A 10539-nucleotide genomic window follows, 5' to 3' on the forward strand; every position below is an offset into this window, starting at 1 on the left:
GCTTTTAGTTTTCATTGAAGTTCAACAAAGTATTTCGTACCAATTTTATGAAAAATTGACACAAAACATTATTGAAATACACGAAAAAAATGAAGTTACAAGCAAGAACAAAATTTTCATTACAAATAGCATCGGACCATACTCGATATAGTAGAAGCTGCGGCGATAGCATCTGGTTTACGGAATGATTGGTTAAGATTCCTTTAAAAATTAACCTGGCAGCTATCTTCCAGTAATCTTTTTCTTTATTTATAAAATCGAAAATTGTTCAATTTTATTTTTCTCTGCCAACTCGAAAGCCAAAAGGCGAACATCGGTCAATGTGATTCCAAACCAGCGACTATGTTTTTCTTCAGTTAAGCCTACCCGGCCTAAATTCAGTCTAAAATACGGTCAAAGCCATAACAATATTAATTTTCATAAGCCTAAACCATATACAAAGTACATGTTTTGAGTCCGAGTTTGGCAAACGTTCTGTGAGAGAATAAAAGCTAAATTCCATAATTATAACTTCCTAGGTTTATTGACATCTTGAATTTTAAAGCTTCTACGGTATTTATAATTGCGTGTTTGTTCAGCTTGATTGTTACGTTTGTCGTACATCGTTAAGGGACATCTGTATAAAATACATGCACTTTCAAATTACGATATAAAAAAGTTAACATGCTATAAATAAGCATTACACTACTACCAAGTGGGGTGTCGAATTTACCCCCATTGGCCGCACAAGTTTTAGTGACATTTTATATTATATAGTTTAATATAAAAATTGTTATAAAACAATACTATTAATACGGAAACTATAATTTTGTTGAAATAACGCCACAATGCCTTAAGTCCCAGAAGTAAAAACTTACATCGGCTGTCAATCAGAACCACCATGTGTTTATTTTGTTGTTTTTTGACAATTGACAGGTTTCTGATCAGTGAAATGTGACTCAAATATTCGAAACAGTTGACATAAATAATATTTATAAGTTTTTTGTCTTCAAAAAGTTCTATAAATACAAAAACGGCAAGGTGTCGAACCCGCAGTGTCGAACCAACCCCGACTTCCCCTACTCAACTTTTGTGGTCAACTGACAAATAGGGGAAATCGGGAAGGGGTGGTATTTATATGTCCAAAAAGGAACTGGGCCATGTTAATATTAAAATGATGTTTTATCACTATTTACATACAACTTTTTGTGAGAAGACAAAATAAAAAACCGTTACAGCTATACTGAAGCCAAAACTCAAAGGTGGTTTACGGGGCATCAACGATTATGTGAACTCTTCGATGAAGGGGCCCCGTCGGTAAGGGCCCCCGTCGGTAAGGAGGCCCCATCAATAAGGGGCCCCGTCTATAAGGGGCCCCATCAATAAGGGGCCCCGTCCATTTGGTGTCTTAGTGTGGATGGTCCGTGCACGAGCTCACCAAAAAAACGCGGAGACACTTGCTGCTAAAATCCAATGCACGGAACGCAGAACAGCGTTGCGTTAAACCACATAGAAAACCCCTTGAAACAGCCACAATCACAAATCATACACAGACAAAAATTTAAAGGCCCCTAAACAAAATTTCAATACACCGGCTCGTAGCCGGAGAAATTAGCAGGAAAAATTGACACCAAGCTCGCGTTGCTTTAAAAAGTCTAGGAAGGTCGTTTGGTCAACGGTGCTTCAGTGGGTTGAGGTTTCATTCGAGAAATGGTTAAATCGATGTCATTGTGTGCACTCTTGGCTGGGATGAACCGTCCTGTTCTTGTATACGGGGCCCCTGTTACCGCTTGGCGATTTTGTGTCAAAAGCAGACGGCTGTTTCACACGAAAAATGGTATTCACATTCCTGGCCTGGGATAGTGGATTGTGTGTGTCTTTTAATGCAAAAACTAAAATTTTCATTCTTGGCCCTAATCGAACACATCAAGTTTGTGGACCGAAGAGAAGGGGAAATGGGAAAGGTTTCAGTTAGAAGGAAGGGGGAAAAGGTATAAAAATACTCAAGGAACCTATGGACCATGTTCATTTATATATGGTTTTTATCGACTACAGGCGGTCCCCGAGATACACGGTTAATGGGGACCGAAAATGACCGCAAAATACCGCGTATCTCGAATTTCCGCGTAAGTCGAATCTCGGGATTTCCAGCCAAAATATCACTAATTTTCGTGCAATTTTGCAAGTACGGGGTGGTTTTCGCCACCAAATTAATTATTTGATATGTTTCTACTGAATTGAACAATTGTAAACCTTTTAAAATAGTATTTTACATTCATTTAATACGGAAATTATTTGGTATTTCACAATGGATGTGTCAAATCAGTACAATTTGCTCAAAGAACTGTCAAATTTGGAAAACCGCGTATCTCCGAATCCGCGTATAAGAGGTACCGTGTATCTCGGGGACTGCCTGTATTTCAATTTTTGCGAATACAATAAGACCAAAACCGTTACAGATGCATCTACATACAGCCATAATACGAAGAACAATCTCCATTGCCTCGGCCATTTGGGGGCCCCGTTGATGATTCCGTCGATTGAGGGGCCCCTTCCATTTTGTAGCGACCTTGCCCGCTACGATCCGTTTTCGATAAGGCTACGTGTAGCTGCGGCTAAAGGGGCGGCCGTGAGAATAAATATTGCGGATAGTTGCGAGAGGAGAACGAGCGAACCAAAAAACCGAGAGAGCGAGCGATCGGACGAAGCGGTACGATGATCGAGCGGTTTTGCGGCGCGATGGCGAAAAAAAGACGCGGCACTTTGGTAACGGTTATCAGGTGGTTTGGTGGTAGTTTTGGCTCGTGCAATAAAGTTTTTAGTTGGTTTGGCGTAATACCAAATAAAAATAATTTAATAATTGGTTTAATTTTAAAAAGAAAGTAGTTAGTCGTTTCATGTGGTGACAGCGGAAAAGCGCAAAATTTTTAGCGCAGGTAACATTTCTGACTGGTGTGCAAAAAACGGGAGTAGCTGGTGAAATTTTTTTTTGGGTAAGTGGTGGCGGAAAATAGCAGCGTTATAGTGAGTGATATTAAATTATAGTGAATAATACTACACATAAGTTCTTTTGAATCTTTTATTAATTCGTTTTAAATATAATTAGAAAAAAATACATAAATAGTTAAGATAGTTTGTACGATCTTTCTCTTTGTAATTTATTCCCAAATCCTTCATTTTATTTTCGGGCGTAAGGTGATGAACAATAGGGTGTTAGCACTTAGAAATAGAGCAATTCAAATTAATACAGGTAGCTTAACTAATATTTGTGCATTCCAACCTACATACAACTTAAACTCCACAACTGTTAGCGAATCCTGTATGAATCAGGAATATAGTTATAAAGAACGCCTCCAGATCCTCAAAGCAGAGCTTCTTAACCAAAGTGTCGAAATCGAGAGAGCGTTAAACGGTACAATTTCAAGTATGGCGTACGAATTTCCGATAGAGAAAGCAATGCTTTACATTCCGGAATATCACGGAACAGCAAAAGATCTGGACGGTTTTCTATATCAAATAGAGTATTTTGCGAAACAAATTCCTGAAGGGGAATCAGAAGAAGACCTTATACGAACGGTAATGTTCAAATTGAAGGGAGAGGCTGCGGGTTCTTTTAATCGAATTTTGGATGATTCGTGGAACAGTGTTAAAATGAATCTGATAAAAGTGTTTGGAGAAAAGTTTAGCTTGGAAGCCATTTTCCAGCAAGTCGAGACGCTGCAACAAGAGGTCAATGAACCTTTTTCCATATACAAAGAAAGAGTGATGAAACTTAAAGAACATATTATTAATAACGATAGAGCAAATACGGAAGATTCATACGCACTTAAAAACTTAAAAATACATTTCTTGGCTGGTTTAAAGAACCCGGAATTAAAAACTCTTGCGAGAACCAATAAGCATCTCAGTTTTGATGAACTTTTGGAATATCTCCAGGAAGAGGTAGTGCAAATCGAACATATCCGAAAGATCGAGGAAAGATTAAACCGCACGCAATTTTTCGAAACTTACAACAATGAGAGTTCCATGAACCCGTGCCAAAACAGCTATAATTACACCTATCCAAATAACCAAACTGCTCCTAATGTAGATTGTAGCACTGATAGTAGAAAACGCTGCGATAATGGTAACAGTAGCTTAAACCATTCACATTTTAATAATTTTGGGATACCCCAACACAACAGTACAACATATAATACTAATCCTCCTAATTTTAATAACAATTATTCACGCCCGAGAAGATACTTTACACCATATAGAAACAATAACACACAAAACACAATACCTCAAAATAATTTTACACAAGGGCCTTCTCAAAACAACCTCTACAATAACTCTAACAGCTCACACAATCATCAACAATCCGATAATCCGACTGTGAATAAAAAAAACTAAAACAAGGAACACTAGTCAATCTTAATAAAAACACTAGTGTTCCTACAAACCAAAATAATATATTCTTCTTCGGTTCATGTCAAGAACATCAGAATAAATATGATAACGGTTTATGTAGCGATTTTGTAGAAGAGAGTGAATTGCTTAATATCGATTATATTAAAGACGGTAAATTAATGGCCAAAATTTTATCGAAATGTATGGGAGCAAAAGAAATTTATTATTTAATTGATACTGGAGCCTGCTTTAACTTTCTAAGTTTGGAATTGGCAAAAGAGCTTGGGGCATCTTCAATAGATTATAATGATAATATAAAATTTGCTAGTTTTGATGGAATAGTATCCGACACAGTAGGTTCAATTCTAATTAACTTACATATTGGTAGGTCAACATACCCAATAAAATTTTATATAATTAAAACACTTAATGTCCCAGGAATTTTGGGGGCAGAATTTCTAAAGCAATACACAGTAAAAGTCGATAAATACTTTCAAAGCATATCCTTAAAAAGTCCAGTTAACGGAGAGGTCAATGAGAGTAATATTGAAAAATTACCTATTGATAGCATTGAATGCGATTTAGCTTCCCCACCAGAAGATTTCGAACTACTTCCACATATTGAGAAACAAGAAATAGATTGTGATGTAGTTGAAACAAGTAAGGAAATACAACTGATAGGTTCTGAAAGATATGTGGAATTGTTGAGAAAAATTAGTCTTGATCATTTAGAACAGACTACAGCGAAAGATATAAAAAATATCATTAATGATTTTAAAAATATATTTTATTTGCCAGGGGATAATTTAACATATACAGATGCAGCTTCACATGAAATAGAAACAAACTCTAATATTCCCATTTACAAACGCCAATATAGATTTCCGGCAGCATTAAATACGATTATGGAGTTACATATAGAGGAAATGTTAAAGCAACAAATTATAAGACCTAGTAAGAGCCCTTGGAATGCTCCCGTGATGTGCATACCGAAAAAATCTGATGTTGATGGGGAACGAAAATACCGGATTGTTGTTGATTTTCGAGCTCTTAATTTAATTACAAAGCCTTTCATTTATCCAATTCCTCGGATAGATGATATAATGGATAACATTGGCCAAAGTAAATATTTTTCCACAATTGATCTAAAATCCGGGTTTTTCCAAATACCGATAGCACGTAAAGACGCTGCGAAAACAGCATTTTCAACGTCTAAAGGACATTATGAGTTTTTAAGAATGCCAATGGGTTTGAAAAATAGTCCTTCAACTTTTCAGAAACTTATGAACACTGTTCTTTACGCTATACAACCCGTTAAGGCATTCGTGTACTTGGACGATATTGTAGTGTTTGGGGAATCAGAAGAGGAACATAATCTCAATTTGGAGAAAGTTCTAAACGGATTAAAACAGCACAACCTCAAGATTGAACCATCAAAATGTAAAATTCTTCATAAACAAATAAACTATTTGGGCCACACTATAAATGAGGAAGGGATTAAACCTACATTAGCTAATGTTAAATCTATCTTAAATATGCCGATACCAAAAACTCTCAAGGAGCTACGTTCGTTTTTGGGAACCATTAATTTTTATGGGAAATTTCTTCCAAACGTTTCCAATATTCGCAAACCATTGCATGAATTATTAAAGAAAAATACAAATTTTGTTTGGAATGAAGGCTGTCAGCAAGCATTTGAAAAATTAAAACAACTTCTTACTTCTGAGCCTTTATTATTACGTCCTAACTATAATGATGTTTTTGTAATCACCACTGATGCTAGTGATTACGCTCTCGGAGCAGTCCTTTCAAATGAGAAAACCATTGAAAGGCCAATTTCTTATGCTAGCAAAACTCTTGTGGGAGCAGAGAAACGATACCACCCAATCGAGAAGGAGCTCTTGGCGATCGTGTGGGCCGTAGAGCACTTTAAACATTATGTCTATGGACAGAAGTTTATCATATACACTGATCATAGACCACTAGTGTCAATATGGAGACTCAAAGAAAATTCTCCAATTTTATCACGATTGCGATTAAGGCTCCAGGGATTAGAATGTGAAATAAGGTATAGAAAAGGGAAGGAGAATGTGGTTGCCGATTTTTTATCAAGGCTTCCTCAAATTAAACTGAGGGAAATACAAGAAGATGGACAAATTAAAACGGTAGCAGTCATCACACGCCAACAAATCAAGAAAACCCTTATTTCAAATAACGAAATAGAGGAAAGTATCGGTGGGCAAACTATGATGGATACCAAACAGGCAAATCACTGGGAAGATTTAATGAAAATGGATTTAGAAAGGGAAACAAGCGAACAAGAAAAACAGAGGAGGGACAAATTGAACAATTTAAAAGAAAAAGCAAAATTAAAATTTCAAAATTACACACCAGGTGATGATAAAGTGGAAATAGAAAGATCTGAAATTAACACCGTTCTTCAGGAGTTTCACGATGCTCCATTAGGAGGCCACTTAGGAACCAGAAGAATGAAAAGAAGGATTAAGGACTTATTCTTTTGGAAGGGGATGGACAAGGATATCGAAGGGTACGTAAGAAGTTGTAAATCGTGCCAGCTCAATAAGATAGGAAGATGCAACAAAATTCCTATGCAAATCACAACCACCTCAAAATATCCTTTTGAAAAAGTATACATGGATATTGTGATTTTACCAGAATCGGAGAAAGGAAACAAATATGGATTGGTTATCCAAGATGATCTCTCCAGATATCTTATTGTAACACCCATGGGAAATCAAGAGGCAACAACAGTAGCCAAAGCCTTTGTAGAGGAGGTTATTTGCCTTGTAGGGGTTCCTATAGAATTAGTAACAGACCAGGGCACAAATTTTATGAGCCAGGTCATGAAAGATGTATGTAAACTACTAAAAATTAAAAAAATCAATACTTCTGCATACCACCCTCAAGGAAATATAGTTGAAAGAGCCAATAGAGAATTAAAAATATATTTAAGACAATTTGTCGGGAAAAATTATAAATCTTGGGATAAAGTATTACCATATTTCGCTATGGAATACAATACGTGTATAAACACTTCGACAGGGTACACTCCATATGAGTTGGTTTTCGGGAGGAAAGCTAGATTGCCCACATCAATTTATAATCAAAACGAGAGGAAAAGATTGTACTCCGATTTTTGTGAAGAAATGCAAACAAAACTAAAAGAGATGCACTTGATTGCTAGGGAAAATCTTATACAATCGAAACACAAAGAAAAGAAAAGTACGACCAGAACGCTAATGAGTGGCAACCCATGTGGGGGGAAATGGTGCTGGTCCGGAACAATCAAACGGGTGTAGGGCAAAAGTTGCAAGGTATTTGGAGAGGACCGTATGAGGTGGTGGAAATACCAAGCGATCAGACATGTGTAATAAGAAATGGGAAAAGGCTAGAGAAGGTCCACAACAACAGGTTGAAGAGGTTTAATGAATAAAAAAAAAAATAAAAAAAAATAGAATAGATAAAAAAAAAAATACCGAGTCTGCCCGGGATAAGGCACGTGCAAAAGGAGGAAATGCCCTGCACTAGGGTTAAGTTTAGATTAGGCAGATTAGGGAAAACGGAGCAGATTGAGAATAGGGCATAGCTAGGGCTACTTTAAGCAAAAGTAAAAATTAGGGTAAGAAAAATAATGTAAATGGATATGCATCAACATTTTTATAATAATGCAAATTTAGCTGAACGGGTTTAAAATTAGGATGTTATCAATTTATAAGCTTATTATATTAATTTTTATGCATATCCATAAGAAAAAAAATTGTAAAATTAGTGAATAAGGATTTCGAAAAAAAAAAAAAAAAAAAAAAAAAAAAAAAAAAAAAAAAAAAAAAAAAAAAAAAAACGTTAAGCAGGCTAACACTTTGAGGCACACATCACACATCACCACTGTACACACACACATACACTTTACACGCACGGGTAGAACGCTACACGCACGGATGGAAGCGAAAAGCAAGCAAGCGAATTGATGGCATAGCGGCATAATATTCGATGTTCAATTAAAAGGTTGATCTGGTGCGGTTGAGCGGATGAAGTTGATAGGACAGAGTTGATCAAATGCTCCCCCAGAGGTTGCTCTTAGCAGAGGATTGAACGAGCACACGGCAAATTATTAGACAGCACCTAAAACAATAAGACGAAACAATAAGCACAGCGAAGCAGGTTGTTCGATCCGTATACTTAGGTTGCGAGAGATGCTAATAAGCCAAGAAGCAAGAAATCCTTTATAAGAGACAAAGCGATTGCTGGTGCACGGTACACGTTTATGCGACGGAAGTGGTAGGATAATTGAACGAATTGATAATATGCAGGCAGCAGGCTTGAAATAGAAGGCACATATGCAAATTTTCTTGCTTTCGAAAAAAAAAGTGTAATGACATGTAGCGACCTTGCCCGCTACGATCCGTTTTCGATAAGGCTACGTGTAGCTGCGGCTAAAGGGGCGGCCGTGAGAATAAATATTGCGGATAGTTGCGAGAGGAGAACGAGCGAACCAAAAAACCGAGAGAGCGAGCGATCGGACGAAGCGGTACGATGATCGAGCGGTTTTGCGGCGCGATGGCGAAAAAAAGACGCGGCACTTTGGTAACGGTTATCAGGTGGTTTGGTGGTAGTTTTGGCTCGTGCAATAAAGTTTTTAGTTGGTTTGGCGTAATACCAAATAAAAATAATTTAATAATTGGTTTAATTTTAAAAAGAAAGTAGTTAGTCGTTTCAATTTGATGTAGTCAACCCAATATACCCCCATTTTCCCCCCGAGGGTTATGTTTACTATCAGATTTACTATTACTACCAGGCCTATCAGAAGCATATTTATTTTACTTATCAGAAGCACATTTGCCTTTTTAACATATGCAATATTTTTGTTTAACATGTGCACCTTAGTTGGAAGCGTAGAACGCTGCGATACATGCCCACAGCTCAAAACAATATCATTTCATCATCGTTGGCCCAAAGCGTTGGATGCATTCCATGAACGTTACGCGCGAGTTGGGTAAAGCGAAATCCGTCACAAGAGATGCCTCACGCAAACTACATGCACATACGACATTAAAAGGCTCCGAAACCGATCTCAACACAACGGTTCGTAGCCGTAGAAATAAGCAAGAAAAATTGGCTGACACCAAGCACGCTCTTTTATCTGTTGAGTTTTCATTCAAGAATCGATTCCGATGTCGATGTGTGAGTTTTTTAATTTGGCCTGTGTCTATGTTATCGCGCAAAAACTAAGAACTCGTGCCCCGGCTAACCTTTGGGGCCCAGTCAAAATTGTGGACTGGACGAAGTGATGGTGGAAAGGCAAGCTGTTGAAGGGTTTGGGCCAAATTTGGAAGGGTCGACGGAAAGCGATTTCGACGGAAAGCGGAATGATAGGAAGATCCTATTTATTAAAAATTAACTGAACATATTTTAATATGACAATTCATATCGTTGAACTATTCCAAATTTGATCACCATAACATGGATTGTCGGACCAATCAATATGGTCAAATTTGACGAGAAATTAGAAAATAGAAACGAATGATTCCATAAAAACCTGACTGTTGATTTTACGAGAACAATGGTTGCACGCTTTTGCTTTTAAGGATGCAACGATTTTCTAGGAGCTTTATTTTAAAGAAATGCGCTATCAATTTGTCTGACCTGGTCTTACTTGTCCGTGGCCTCATAATATTACTGAACGATTGTACGTTTGTCTCGATAATTTTTCAGCTGTTAACTATTTTGTACCATCTTCAGATATATCCTAGAAAACAATTTGAAACATGGAAGGAAGGGTACATTAAGAAGCGATATTGCGATTTTGCTTAATTGTTTTGAACTTTTTATGACTTTTGCACACTATGCTGCAGACTCTTAATTGAAGAATCTTTACAATCAATTTTGGTTATTGTAATTTAATAAAATGAATTTGAAACTTGCTTGGATGATATAATAATGTAAGAAAACCAATAACCAATCGCATTGTTTAATAACATAAATATCATATCATTTTGTGTATTAACTGTAATAATATAATAATGTATGTGTAAAACAAATGGATTCTCCTGGCCCTCACCGCTCGATCATTCAGAAAGCCGCTGATCTAAAGCAGTGGTCTCCAACCTGTGGTCCGTGGATTACTTGAGACAAACATACTGCAATACA

This window comes from Anopheles merus, unplaced genomic scaffold (assembly GCF_017562075.2).
Source record: "Anopheles merus strain MAF unplaced genomic scaffold, AmerM5.1 LNR4000014, whole genome shotgun sequence".
Taxonomy (NCBI): Eukaryota; Metazoa; Arthropoda; class Insecta; order Diptera; family Culicidae; genus Anopheles; species Anopheles merus.